Source organism: Scyliorhinus canicula, chromosome 3, assembly GCF_902713615.1.
Source record: "Scyliorhinus canicula chromosome 3, sScyCan1.1, whole genome shotgun sequence".
Taxonomy (NCBI): Eukaryota; Metazoa; Chordata; class Chondrichthyes; order Carcharhiniformes; family Scyliorhinidae; genus Scyliorhinus; species Scyliorhinus canicula.
In genome coordinates, this window is record NC_052148.1 from 219664773 (window position 1) to 219678768 (window position 13996).

At 44.2% G+C, this 13996-nt stretch overlaps 1 protein-coding gene across 25 annotated transcripts in view; it reads left to right on the forward strand.

The window, feature by feature from the left end:
• The window catches only part of ank2b (ankyrin 2b, neuronal), a 1110754-nt gene that overhangs the window by 144255 nt on the left and 952503 nt on the right, over positions 1 to 13996 (forward strand). For 2 of the 25 annotated variants that reach the window (XM_038792206.1, XM_038792217.1), the window contains exon 1: positions 6780 to 6913. The exons of the other annotated variants lie outside the window; for them this stretch is intronic. The gene's annotated coding sequence lies outside the window, so the exon portion shown is untranslated. Of the gene's footprint in view, positions 1 to 6779; positions 6914 to 13996 lie in introns of those variants that run through there. 25 annotated transcript variants of the gene reach the window in all.

The following is a 13996-nucleotide window of genomic DNA, read 5'->3' on the forward strand; positions in this document are numbered from 1 at the left end:
CAAAACTCCTCTCTTCCCCTCTCTCGGTGATACCTTAATTTGATTTGATTTGATTTATTGTCACATGTACCGAAGTACAGTGAAAAGTATTTTTCTGCAGCCGTGGCAACATACACAGTATGTATATAGTACACAAGAAGAACAATCAACAGAGAACATTGACAAATGGTACATCGACAAACAGTGATTGGTTACAGTGTGGAACAAGGGGCCAAACAAAGCAAATACGTGAGCAAGACCAGCATAGGGCTTTGTGAATAGTGTTCTTACAGGGAACAGATCAGTCTGAGGGAGAGTCGTTGAGGAGTCTTGTAGCTGTGGGGAAGAAGCTGTTCCTCTGCCTGGATGTGCGGGTCTTCAGACTTTTGTATCTTCTGCCTGAAGGAAGGGTCTGGAAGATGGCAATGCCTGGGTGGGAGGGGTCTCTGATAATGCTGTCTGCCTTCCTGAGGCAATGGGAGGTGTATACAGAATCAGTGTGGGGGTGGCAAGCTTATGTGATGCGTTGGGCTGAGTTCACCACACTCTGCAGTTTCTTGCGATCTTGGACTGAGCAGTTGCCATACCAGGCTGTGATGCAGCCGGATAGGATGCTCTCTGGCACACATCTATAGACGTTTGTGAGAGTCGATGCAGACATGACAAATTTCTTTAGCTTCCGTAGACAATAGAGATGTTGTTGGGCTTTCATTACTTTTGCATCAACGTGAGTGGACCGGGCCAGACTGTTAGTGATGGTGACCCCCAGGAACTTAAAGCTATCGACCATCTCCACTTCGGAGCCATTGTTGCAGACGGCGGGTGTGTGCCGTGCTTCGCTTCCTGAAGTCGATGATCAGTTCCTTGGTCTTTCCAACATTTAGAGGGAGGTTGTTTTCGGTACACCATGCAACCAAGTGATTTATCTCTCTCCTGTAGTCTGATTTGTCATTGTTTGAGATACTGCCCACCACAGTCGTATCATCTGCAAACTTATAGATTGCGTTGGATTTAAATCTTGCCAAACAGTAATGTGTGTATAGGGAGTACAGTAGAGGACTGAGCACACGTCCTTGCGGGGCCCCGGTGTTGAGGTCTATTGTGGAGGAGGTGCTGTTGCCTAACCTGACAGATTGTGGTCTGTTGATGACAAAGTCAAGGATCCAGCTGCACAGGGAGGGGGTCAAGTCCAAGGTTGCGGAGTTTGGTTATTAGTCTTGTCGGGATACTGGTGTTGAAGGCGGAGCTGTAGTCGATGAACAGCAGTCTTACATAGGTGTCCTTGCTGTCGAGGTGTTCGAGTGTTGATTATAGAGGCAGGGAGATAGCATCTTCTGTGGACCGGTTGCGGTGATAGGCGAACTGCAATGGATCAAGACTGTCTGGGATGCTGGTGTTGATCCGTCTCATTTCATGATAACAGACGTCAGGGCCACCACTACTTCAACCTCCTGCCCCTCCGAGGGCATCATAATGACATTGAGCATCCTGCACATATTTGCCGACAGCTGCCCCTTCACAAACCCCGTCTGGTTGTCCTGTCTCACCCCAGCACATAATCCTCTATCCGCGACGCTACCACCTTTGCATCCACAGTTAGCAGCGATATCGGGCGGTCCTTATCTTTCTTTCTTTAAAATCAGCTAAATGAATGTCTGCGACAATGTGAAGGGGGGAGGGGGGGGGGGAGCTCCCCTTCCCCTTCCCCTTCCCCTCCCCCTCCCCTTCCCCTTCCCCTTCCCCTCCCCCTCCCCCTCCCCCTCCCTTCCCCTCACCCTCCCCCTCCCTTCCCCTCACCTTGTACTACATCTCCTCTAGCAGAAGCCCCAGCTCTGCACCAAACCTCTTATAAAACTCTGCTGGGAACCCATCCGGCCCCAGGGCCTTCCCTGTTTGCATCGATCCTAAGCCATTAATCACCTCTCTCAGCCCAGTCGGGCCCCCAACCCCTGCACCTTCTCTTCCTCCACCCTTGAGAACTCCAATCTGTCCAAAAACCCTCCTCCCCAGACGGATACTCCGACTCATACAACCTTCTGTAGACGGCCTCAAACACCCCTTTCACCCCTTCTGGGTCTGACACCACCGTGCCTCTTTCATTCCTCACCCGACGAATGTCCCTTGTCACTGCCTGCTTCCTCAGTTGATGCGCCAACCTCCTACTCGCTTTTTCCCCGTACTCATACACTGCGTCTCTGGTCCTCCACAATTGCCCTACCACCTTCCCTGTGGACACCAACCCACACTCCATCTGGAGCCTCTGCCTCTCAATTAGTAGCCTTTTCTCTGGCGCAACGAAGTACCTCCGATCCACTCTCAAAATCGCATGCACTAGCCTCCCTCTCCCTATGCACTATATCGAGATATATTCACCCCTGAATACTGCCTTAAGTACCTCCCACAAGGTGGAGGCCGAGACCGCCCCAGTGTCCTTCTGTTCCACATACCCTCGGATAACTGCCCCCACCGTCTCGCACACCCTTTCATCCGCCAACAAACCCACATCTAACCTCCACTACGTCCACTGGGCCTCCCTCTGAACCACCCGCTAATCCACCCAATGTGGAACGCAGTCAGAGACCGCAATTGCCAAATACTCCAAGTCGGCTACCCCCGCCAATAGTGCCTTGTCCACCATGAAAATATCAATCTGGGAGTACACCCGGTGCACGTGAGAAGTGTGAGAACTCCTTCACTGTTGGCCTCTGAAAATTCAACGAGACAACACCCCCCCCCCCCCCCCCCCCCCCCCCCCCCCCCCCCCCCCGGAACCCACTCCGTCAGCACCACCAACACCTTCAAGACCTAGGACATGACCGGTCCAACCTTGGATCCAAAACTGTGTTAAAATCGCCCCCCTGATCTGCCGGTGCATGTCCAGATCCAGAACCTTCCCTAACACCCACCCCATAAAGTCAACATTGTACCAATTTGGGGCATAAACATTCACCAAGAGCAGCGGCATCCCAAACAGCTTCCCACTGACCATCACATACCTACCCCCCTACCGGGGTGCTACACGTGTTGGCTACAATACTACCCACCCCGAAGGCGACTTTCTTATTGACCAGCACCACCATCCTCCTTGTCTTCATGTCCACCCCCGAGTGGAAAACCTGTCCCACCCATCCCTTCCTCAGCCTCATTTGATCCCCCAACTTCAAGAGTGTCCTGCAGGAAAACAACGTCTGCCTTCAAACTCCTCAAGTGCATAAAAACTCACAACTGTTTAACCAGCCCTTTCAACTTTTGCACGTTACAAGCAACCAGCCTGGTTTCGGGGGGGGGGGGGGGGGGCTCCCTGCCCTCTGCTCCCCGCCCTCTGCTCCCCGCCCTCTGCCCGCCGCCTCCGCTCCCCAGCTGACCAGCCATAACCATTCTTTAGCCAGCTCTCCCTGGGCCACGTCACGTACTCCTCTAGGCCCGCCCCAAGATGTCCACCGCCATGCCTCCTTAACCAACTGTGCCACATCCAAGTCAGCAGCAGCCACCCCCCCCCCCCACCCCCCCAAACCACCACCCCACCCACTCCCCATAATCAAACCCTGCTAGTCCTTCTTGCAAATCATGGGTATCTTATTCTAATATTCTAATTAGACAGGGATATACCACTAAGATTTTCCCTCACAGGCAGGAAAAATTAATGCTTTTCTGCAACTTATTTTAATAGATATTTCACAACAAATAATATCCTGAGGCAGGGCGAAGGATTGAATTAATCTGGGTCTGGTTTGTATTGAGTACACCCAGTTAATGTGAAGGTGTTACCAACAATGTTAATTAATCAGTTGCTTAAGTTAAAACAAATTAAAGGTTGCTTTAAATGTGTAGTCAGAATAACCATGCAACCCATCTTTCTCTTCCGTGTTTCCAGCAGATGAAGCACTCTGTTGGGAAAATTCTTTCTATTATCCTAGCATGATATGATTGGTAAGTAAATGTGAACATTTCCAATCATAGCTCAAGGCTCAATGAACTCAACATTTTCCATTGATAGTTGGATGGATAATCCTGTGTGGCCCATTAACCTTTGTGTCTGAATTACTGATAGGTGCCCCCAGTGAGAATGAAAATTTACAAAATATACTTTGTGTATTACTGGGCATCTTACTTTCAAAGCACATTGATGCATTGGAGAGGGTTTAGAGAAAGTAGCGAGGATGATTCCATACCTTGTGACCCAAAATTATGAGTTAAGTTTTTTTCTGTTAAGGAAAAGGGCAAGGAATAATCTCTGGTTTGAAAATACTGATAGAGAAACGGATAAATTAGATGGATTCTTAATTTGTGGTTGGAATGCAGAGTTCAGCCTGTGATTGTAAAGGTGCACTCACATTCCACAAGTTTCTCGATAGTGCAGAGCAGAAATTGTCTTGTGCTGGTGATCAACTATAGTGAATATGGGTTTCCAAGGTCTGAACTCATTCAGGTAAACTGCAATGAGACTACATCCTCCTGGGAGATTCACTAATGTTTCCTACAGGTGTCAGGTTAGTCCCTGCTGTGGGCCAGCACGGTGGCGCAGTGGTTAGCATTGCTGCCTACGGCGCTGAGGACCTGGGTTTGAATCCTGGCTCTGGGTCAGTGTCCGTGAGGAGTTTGCACGTTCTCCCTGTGTCTGCGTGGGTTTTACCCCCACAACCCAAGGATGAGCAGGATAGGTGAATTGGCCACATTAAATTGCCCCTTAATTGGAAAAAATAATTGGGTACTCTAAAATTTTTTTTAAAAAGGTTAGTCCCTGCTGTGAAAGTCAGGCGATATTTACACTGTGTCTACAGTACTGACGCCATGACACATCATTTGGTGTGTGAATAAAGTCTAAGATGAACAGGTCTTAAGCAGAGTTGTAGATATGTATAATAAACCCTTAAACACATACATTATATTGGGATTAACAATACATTCTTTGGTGCCCTATGCATAGCTACAATCCAGATGTGCATGCTCCATATTTTGGTTCATGAAGACCTGACGCCAATGCAAAATAGTGAAGAACTTTAAAAAGGTGAGACTTCCTGGAGCACATGGGTTCTTTCCAATTCCACTCAGTGCTCTGGCTTGTGCAGGGGACCCTGGCACAATAATGGAGTTCAGTGCAGCCCGGGACTCACTGTGGTCATACTACTATCAGCAAAATGTGGAAAAACTATATCTGGGTTCGGGCATGTTTAGCTGCAGTGGCGAGAAACATCTCGCCATTCAATGGTACTTCGCTGGGTTTTGTTGCCTCGGGAAGTTTCTCTCCGCCGAGGCCGCATTCAGGGGGATTTCCTGCTGGCTCCCTCTCCTTCTCCCCCCTCCCTGTCCCAGCAACCTTGGGGAGGCACCCAGAACCTTCCCCCACTCACCTAAGGCCCGAACCCTGACATTGCCAACCTGGCACCCAAGCATAGACAGCCTGGCACCCTGGCAGTGCCCCTGCTAGCCTGGCATTCCCCACCCACCCACCCCTGTTCATTTGCACTCGTGGGCAAATACTTTAAATTTGTTAGAGGACATCAGACCCAGTTAAAAGTGAAATGGGAATGTATTGTTGTTTCTTTTATGTACACTTCTGTGAATTTCTAAGCCTTTCCACCACTTTTAGCCTCAAGACCTGGATTTAACACACTTTGCATTTTACCTTTTTGCAAGCCTATTCAGGTGAACTGCTTTGCAACTTGAGACAGTAGGTGACCCTGAATAATGTGAATATTTGTTTCAGAAACCCGTTTTAAGTTTTGGAGCAGCCAATTAAAGCACCTATTTAAGTTGAATTTCCACAGCTCTGATATCAAATCAGAGAGATATTGAGCAGCCTGAGCTTGAAATTCTTTCAATAAAGAAACCCTGTTAGTTTGAAACTGTACATAGCTGTGGTTTGGTGCACTGTAATTCTTAATTGGACCATGCGCTTCTTTCTAAAAACAAGCGAATCCACAGATTATACATGACTCCAGTTTTTACCTTTTGTGCTGCACGAGATCCTGTGCTTAAGACTGGGCAATTATGTTCTTTGAATCCTGAAAGAGAGGCAGTGATTGCATTAAGCAGCCCACTTGAGACACAGCAGCTGAATCATATGTTGTCTGTGCATTAATAATAATAGCAGGCACCGAGGAAAATAATCACATAGTCCTGCTATATATTACTATATACCATGCACTCACCTGCATGGCTTTTACATTAATATCTGCAATATTTGAAGTAAGAATTTAGTTTGTTATGTGTGAGATTTCTCATTTTAGTTACTGAATGATTACAAACTGCCAGTAAGCCTCCAGATCAAAAACCTGCTCATTGGATTTATCTGAAAATGTTTTATTTGAAAAGTAAAAAAAACATTTAAAATAAAACACTATTGTGGAAACAATGGACCTGAGCTCAGCTATTCTAAGGTCCTGTAAATACTCGAAGCACCCTTGCCATTAGAGGCAATTTTCTGATTTTCTGACAGAATACTGCTTTGTTTGTAGCTAATTCAGATTGTCAGCAGAAACAACAGAAGGTTCTTGCATTGCGCGTACATATAAATCTGATTACTGAATGACGACTTTGGCAAGTGGTTTAATGTATGAGCTATCTTGTTGTTTCCAATTATAATTAATGGCTAAGTCTATTGTGACCTAGACCAAAAAAGAATGCATTGAATACAGAAGTGAATCCCACACCCTGTTTGAATGTAACTGATAAATAACAGAGGAGGCAGGATAAAGGGAATGCAAGAATAATGATTGGTGTGGTTGCTTATGATGTAATTTGATGGTCATGTGATATTAGGTGAGCTGTGACTGGTGGAATGGAAGCACATGGATAACGTAGAGGTACCAAGAACAGATTGCCTGCTAGACATCTTTTAAGCTAGCAGTTCTGAGGACTAACGAGCTCAGTACATCTTTGGTGTCTGAGGATTCAGATCACATACAATTCGGCAGAATAGGCAGTCAAATATGTGAGTCTGTAATTTGATATGTTATTGAATTTAATGAGCCTATTCTTTCCTGATGATTTTATTTGCAGCTGTATGTGTTTAACATTTGAAACAGAGACAATCTAGTAGAGTACATTTAAAAAAAAATTCTAGCTTTGATCATTGATGTTCATTATGTTTTAAACCACTGCTATTGAATTATTCTACATTACTCTTTAAAAATAATAAATATATATTCAGTGTCTTTTGCCAGTGAATCTTCCATACTTAACTGTTCTATTTGCTATCTTTCTCTTTTGCTGATGTTGAGTGGATGGGCCAAGGTGTTTGTTATTGCTGTAACATCCTTCTTTTGTTTACGGTGCTTGGGTGTGAACACGCCAACATTACTGAATCTGCCTTGTTAGTGAAAGTAACTTAGTGCAATTACATAATAATGAAAGTGATCAGTGCTCAGTCGTTAACATGCAGCACTATTTCGTTGATGCTGCCCGTAAAATCTGTGTCACTTTCCCTTCATTAATCAGGGAACTGCTGGAGGCGAAAGGAGCGGTTTTAACCACTAGAAGACTGTGCAGTACAGGAAATTGCCCCACCCTTGCCTTTGTGCCTCCACCTTCACAGCAATATCACCAAAATACTTTTTTGCCTGTTGTTCTTCAATGGTTCATTTTTACCAGTGATGAATTCATGGTATACCTTTCAATACAGAATTAAGCAAGTTACTGTACTTTCAAATAAACATGCAATGCTGTTATGCAGGGAGGAATTATGAATGAATGTTGCATTATTATCAAATTTCACTTTGTAGATTTTGATGACTAGGAGCAATGATGTCCAAAACAAGACCCAACTGTTGTGACTGTGGGGGTTCACAAAATTTTACAGTTTAACTCCTTGTGTTCAGAACATCTTCAAATCTGTTACACAAAGTCAGTTTTGTATGTTTAGTGCTCCAAACAATGCTTTGGAAAATATTTAACGCTAAATGTGACTGAAATAGTCAAAATGGCAAAGCGAGAGTGCCAGAATCAATGCAGCCAGCATGGTGTGGCCTCTGATGAGTCATTTTGCTGATGAAGGGCATGTATTGCTAATGGTATGGTTGGCTTATTACGGTAATTGGTGCGAGCAATCTGCTTATTCTGTGGTGTATTGTGGGTAACAATGCAGGCTGCACACTGTGCTTTAATGGTTCAGTGACTATAGTTTTTGAACTGTATATTAGGCACACGAGTCAGATACAGGCGTGTCCGCTCCGAAGTACAACTTGTGGCGCTGGTTCGTAGGAAATCTTTTGAGAAAGATGGAAACGGAAAGAAAGATGTTTAATTTTTGCCATTGGTGCGAAAATGATAACACAACAGTAGTAAAATGAGAATGAAGTGTGAGAGCAGTGATATTCAGCAAGGGATAGATAGTGCTAAGCGAAAACAAAAGGGTAATATAAAATATTAAGCCAACAACAGATGGAAGTTAATCCTTGTTTGGATTGGAGGCAAGTATTAGAGTATTAAGATTGTTGTTAATTTGGAGACTGTCATCTGTTCATACTTATTTTCTCGATGAACAATTTGTGTGAATTTGAAAATAACATTTGACATTAAAGAATTCCTGAACTTAAGAATATTTTTAGTGCAAGCTCTGTGCAACAAACACAATACCGTTTATTTTACTTTACAATATGCAAAGCTATTAAAACAGAAAATATTTCCATGTCTGGTTCTGGAACATTCCTTCTATAAATGATGATTTGATGACCATTGCTGAGCTTTGCCAAAAAGAAATATAAACTGCATGCCTAAAGGACAAATCAAATGCCAACAAGTGTCATAGAATTGAGTGAGGTGAATACTAACACTGTGCTCGGTTCATAAAAGACCCAGTGTCACTAATTGTATTCAGAATGCCGATGAATGTAGCACAGTGCATGAATTTGTAGTGTTATGTGGGGATTTCTACAGTGGTCACTGACTGTTACTGAGTCAGCCTATTCTTTGGGTATTAGGAATAGTAAACAAGCAATCAGATCTGGAGTAATGGGGTTGAGGCCTTTGCTGTTCACTGCTTGTCTGCATTAGCACAGTAATGCGAGGAATCCAGCAGAGATTTCAGCCCTGTCATTGGGGGCTATGGAATGCTGTCGCTATTAGGAAACTTGTTCAAATCAGCAGTCGCTTCAGTGTTTGCATTAATGTAGCATTAAGTTATAAAGAGTTACGCCTTGAAGCAGAAGGATCAAGATGTTGTATTGGAGGGAGTATGCATGGGTAACCCCACCCTACCAAATACAATGTAAGTGAGCATAAATGATACTGGCTGTCATATATTTTTGTTCATGGCGAGATGTATCTCCGCTCCAGGAGATAACTAATACCATGATGTTAATTGTTAAATCCACTGTAGTCAATCGCACCATTTCTGTTTTATGAAATTCTGCAGCATTTAGTCCAGCTTGTCAAGTCTCATCTCTATGGAATACTACTTGGTTGTCCTCGTTTTAAAAATGACCCATTTTAATGCATATCAACGATAGTGGATATTCAAGCTGTCCCACACTTTGTGATTTATAAATGCCTGTCCTGACGCATTCTTAACATGAAAAAAATGAAAGGAGTAAATATAGATTTTTTTTGTTCAAACAACCATTTGATAAAGACACCAAAGAGAAAATGCTGGAAAATCTCAGCAGGTCTGGCAGCATCAGTAGGGAGAGAAAAGAGCTAACGTTTCGAGGGTCATCTGGACCTGAGACGTCTCTCCTTGCAGATGCTGGCAGACCTGCTGAGATTTTCCAGCATTCTCTCTTAGGTTTCAGATTCCAGCATCCGCAGTAATTTGCTTTTATTTGATAAAGACCTGCAAAGAAGTCGGTTTTTGAAAATCTACTCCTCTAGTTGGCTGGTTTAAATTTGAATCTTCAGTCAAACAACTTGTGACAAAGTCAAAATGTTTGTTTGATTTGGAATTAAAATGGAGGATGTCTGCTGGCAGGTTATCTTGGTGCAAGGCATTGGGGTTGTGCTCACTCTCTGCCATAACACTTTAAAGGATGCCAGTTCTCATTGGCCTACAATGTCCTCATTGACCCACATTGCATTCAATTCAAAATTCTTGTCCTTGTCAACAAAATCCACCGAGATCTTCTCCATTTATCTTTGCAAAGTCAACTAGCCAGATATTCCTCCTTGAAACTCTGTTCCTTTTAAACTCCCATCGATCCCCTTTAACTATTTCATTCCTATACTTTGAAACTCGCCCCTCTAAGTTCTGTACTGCTGCAGCTTTCCCTCCATTATTAATTTTCTCCGCAAAGCAGTTTTTAACAGGCGTCGAGAAGAAAAAAAAAGGTTTATTTCAGGTGTTGTTAGGTGATGGGAAATGTCTGGATGTGCCAGGGTTCTCTAATCTCAGAAACCTCCTGAGTGTACCATACGGTATTAAGTAGAATATGTAATGGAATAAGGAAAATAAATCCAGAAGAATACTTTCAGACAAGGCAGAAGGAAGGAGAGCACATATTCAGGGTTGTGAAGGACAGGTTTAGGACAGAAGTATTACTTTACAAAAAATAATCAATAGTTGGAGCAGATTAGCAGAAAAGGTGGCAGGGGCCATGGACAGTGGATTAATTTAAATACCAACTGAATGCTATAATAGGAAGAAATATGAGCTGTTATTCTGGAATGATAAAATCAAATGGCCTGGAGGCCACCTTAAGATCTTAATGAGTGGATTATTGCCAAGTTGGGAAGATGTCATGAACTTTCCAAAATGGTGGGTGGGACCCAGTTGTGGAGGCCCGCCCCATTTCTGATAAATCCAATGTTTGCCCATGGGGTGAGGGGGTAGGGTGTGGGTGTGATTGTTGTAAGAGGGAAAACAAAATTCACGGCCATTTGAACTCAACCAGAACCTGACTTTGGTTGTTGCAAGGGCCTTAAACCGTAATGCGGGATCATGGTTTGATGTAAATGCTCTTGAAGGGTAGATGAGGTCTGTATAACTTGCCATTTTCTTTTTCTCTTGGAGAGGAGTGAATCTTTGGAACTCTCTTCCTCCAAAGGGCGTTGGAAGCAGAGTCTCCATGTATTTTGAAGACAGAGAGAGGTAGATTCTTGATAATCAAGATGAAAGGTTATCAGGAAAAGTGGGAATGTGGAGCTGAAGTTACAATCTGATCAGCCATGATATTGAATGGCAGGGCAGGCTTGAAGGAGTAGTGTGGGCAGTTCCGGTCAGCACATTATAGGAAGGATGCGATTACACTGGCAAGGGTGCAACGGATCTTTACCAGGATGCTGCCTGAGTGTAGGGTAAGAGCAAGGATGCTGCCTGGGTTGTAGGGTGAGAGCTATGAGCAGACACCAAAGAGAAAATGCTGGAAAAGCTCAGCAGGCCTGGCAGCATCTGTAGGGAGAGAAAAGAGCTAACATTTCGAGTCCAGATGACCTTTTGTCAAAGCTAAAGACAGAGAAAGTGGGAAATATTTATACTGTGGAGTGAGAATGAAAGATGAGTCATAGCCACAGAAAACCAGGGAAACGGGGTGCTAATAGCCACAGGAACCACAGGGAAAGAGTGCTAATGGCAGTCCCCAGAGAGACCAAAAGGTGTAAAAGGCCAAACTGCAGAGAAACTAACATCAGAGGGTAAACTGTGACAGATGTAGATGTGGGGGAGGGAAATGAGAAAGCAAAGGGGAGAAAGGGTCAGGAAAGGTGGATAAGATGGGAGGGGTTTGGCCTTTCACAACTTATTATCAGAATTTTTTTTCAACCTTCTGCTGGAATGCTTTGGTTGGCAAACTTGCATTAGAAAAGGGTATGTAGCATCTGATCATGCAGTTTCAATAAAATTCCTTGTTGACAATTCCCTAAGGGCTATCATTATGTCATTTATGAATGTTTGACTGAGTTTCAAAAGCTACAATTATCCCAGTGGATGTTCTGAGCTCACAATTTGATTGACAACTGAAGAGGCTATTAAATTATTGGCTGCCTTTGATGTGAGGCTTGAAAAGAAGTTTGTTTTCTTATAAGAGGTTAACCACTTCCAACTTAAAAGCTTTTAATGGATTAAATGAACAGGAATGTTCCACTATGAAGTGTCAATGAGGGATTTTTAGATTTGCTTCATCTCCAGATATGGTGAGGACTTAACAGCTTCGAAACAATTGGGACAAAATCCCAGAGAACTCAAACTCGCCTGCCCCCATGACCACCTGTGCTCTGCTCCCAGGGACGGTGAACCCTGCACCCACTTCGCACAGCAAAAATCACAAAGTTTGGGGTGCTTTTTCCCGGAGGTGGTTCTGACCAGTTGGGAAGCTTCTAGACATGAACTGTCCACCTCTGTAGCCAAAATCTTGCCTGAAATATTTTTCTGGAACTAGGTTTTTGAACTTGCGTTTCTAGCACTGAACCTTGAACCTCTCCTGCAAATCAGGAAACCATGGGTGTGCTGGCCTAAGTAATAATAATCTTTATTGTCACAAGTAGGCTTACATTAACACTGCAATGAAGTTACTGTGAAAAGCCCCTAGTTGCCACATTCCGACGCCTGTTCAGGTACACGGGGAGAATTCAGAATGTCCATATTACCTAACAGCACGTCTTTTTTGGGACTTGTGGGAGGAAACTGGAGCACCCGGAGGAAACCCACCCCGACACTGGGAGAACATGCAGACTCCACACAGACAGTAAGTACGTGATGGGTGAAATTATCTTGCTAATAGACAGGTTTACAAAACGAGCATTGCTGCAAAGGAGACATATCAAAGCTTTGTGTCTTGTCCTCATTCGGACAGTTCTCAAGAATATCAATATAAGGGGAAAACAACAATTAATACTGTATTAAAGTGTTGATAGGTAGAGATGGAGAATGCCCAGTTGATGGTGACCGTCTGTTAACTGCCAAGCATTGTTTGAAATTTAAGCTAGGCGGTTTGACCCTTATTGGTCAAGACATTGCCCTGAGGAATAAATCAGCAAATGGCTGTCCCTTACTTGTTTAACTCAAAACAGACACATGTTCTTTCTGTCTGAAAAGAACAGGGCCCTGTGCATTAATTTATGTAGCTTCCAGTGCGCAAGTGCCACGCTACGAACCTGACTGATAGTTGTAGATTGGCCGTCAGCGTAATTCTTAGCACATGTGTGATCCATGATCCTGGGTCTTTGGGGATGTTCCAGCAGCAGCCACGCTTTCCTCTGTGGCGCACCTGAGTGCAAGAGTTGTCAGCTTCTGATTGGTTGGAAGGTCTTACCACGTGGTATCCTGGGGACCACGTGCGGGAGGAAGGTCGATTGCTATCTTTGCAGCTGCCTGATGGGGCAAAAGATATAGCGGGCCTTCCTCCCAAAAGTCAGTGTAGGTGTCTCATTGCTTTTTCAGGCAGCAGTGAGAGCCTCTCCATCATGGTGAAACTCCCAGAAATGGCTGGAAATGCTAAGTCCTGCTACTGAATACAGCATGTTACCCTTTTCATGAGAACAGGAGTGGAGTTGGGCAGGGGTTCGCATATTTAAAGAGACAGCTGGCCATTTAAGTCACCAGCTGTCAAAACTGAAATAAGCCGGAGTGTCCGGATTAGACCAGGAAAGAGGAGGTCTGAATTTGGTCCATTCATTTGGATAGCCAGGGTCCCCTTTTCATGAGATACAGTTCTGGAACCTTTCAATGGGCAGTGAGAAACCCTTTAGGATTGTGAGAAATGAACATGATTGATTGTAAAAAGTGTATAAACTCATTGGAAATGTCAAAGCTATCAAGGAACTGTTGAAGGATTAGTGTACGGGTGATGGCTGGCCATTGTTTGGCACTAAGTTGGCATAGGACGATAAAGTACCATGAGGATGTGGGTAGCAAAGGTCATATGAGGGGTCATGGAGGGTGGGTAGAGGAGTATGGATTGGCAGAGGGGATATGAGGGGTCATGGGAGGGTTGGTGGTGACATATGGATTGGCAGTAGTGGAATGAAGGTTGAGTGGGGGCATGAGGTGGTATATGCTGAAATGCAGAGTGTGTGGGGGTTCAAGTTGAGGGCTGAAGAGGTGTTTTAAAAAAAAAAAGATATTTAATTCCATATAGTACTGGAGTAT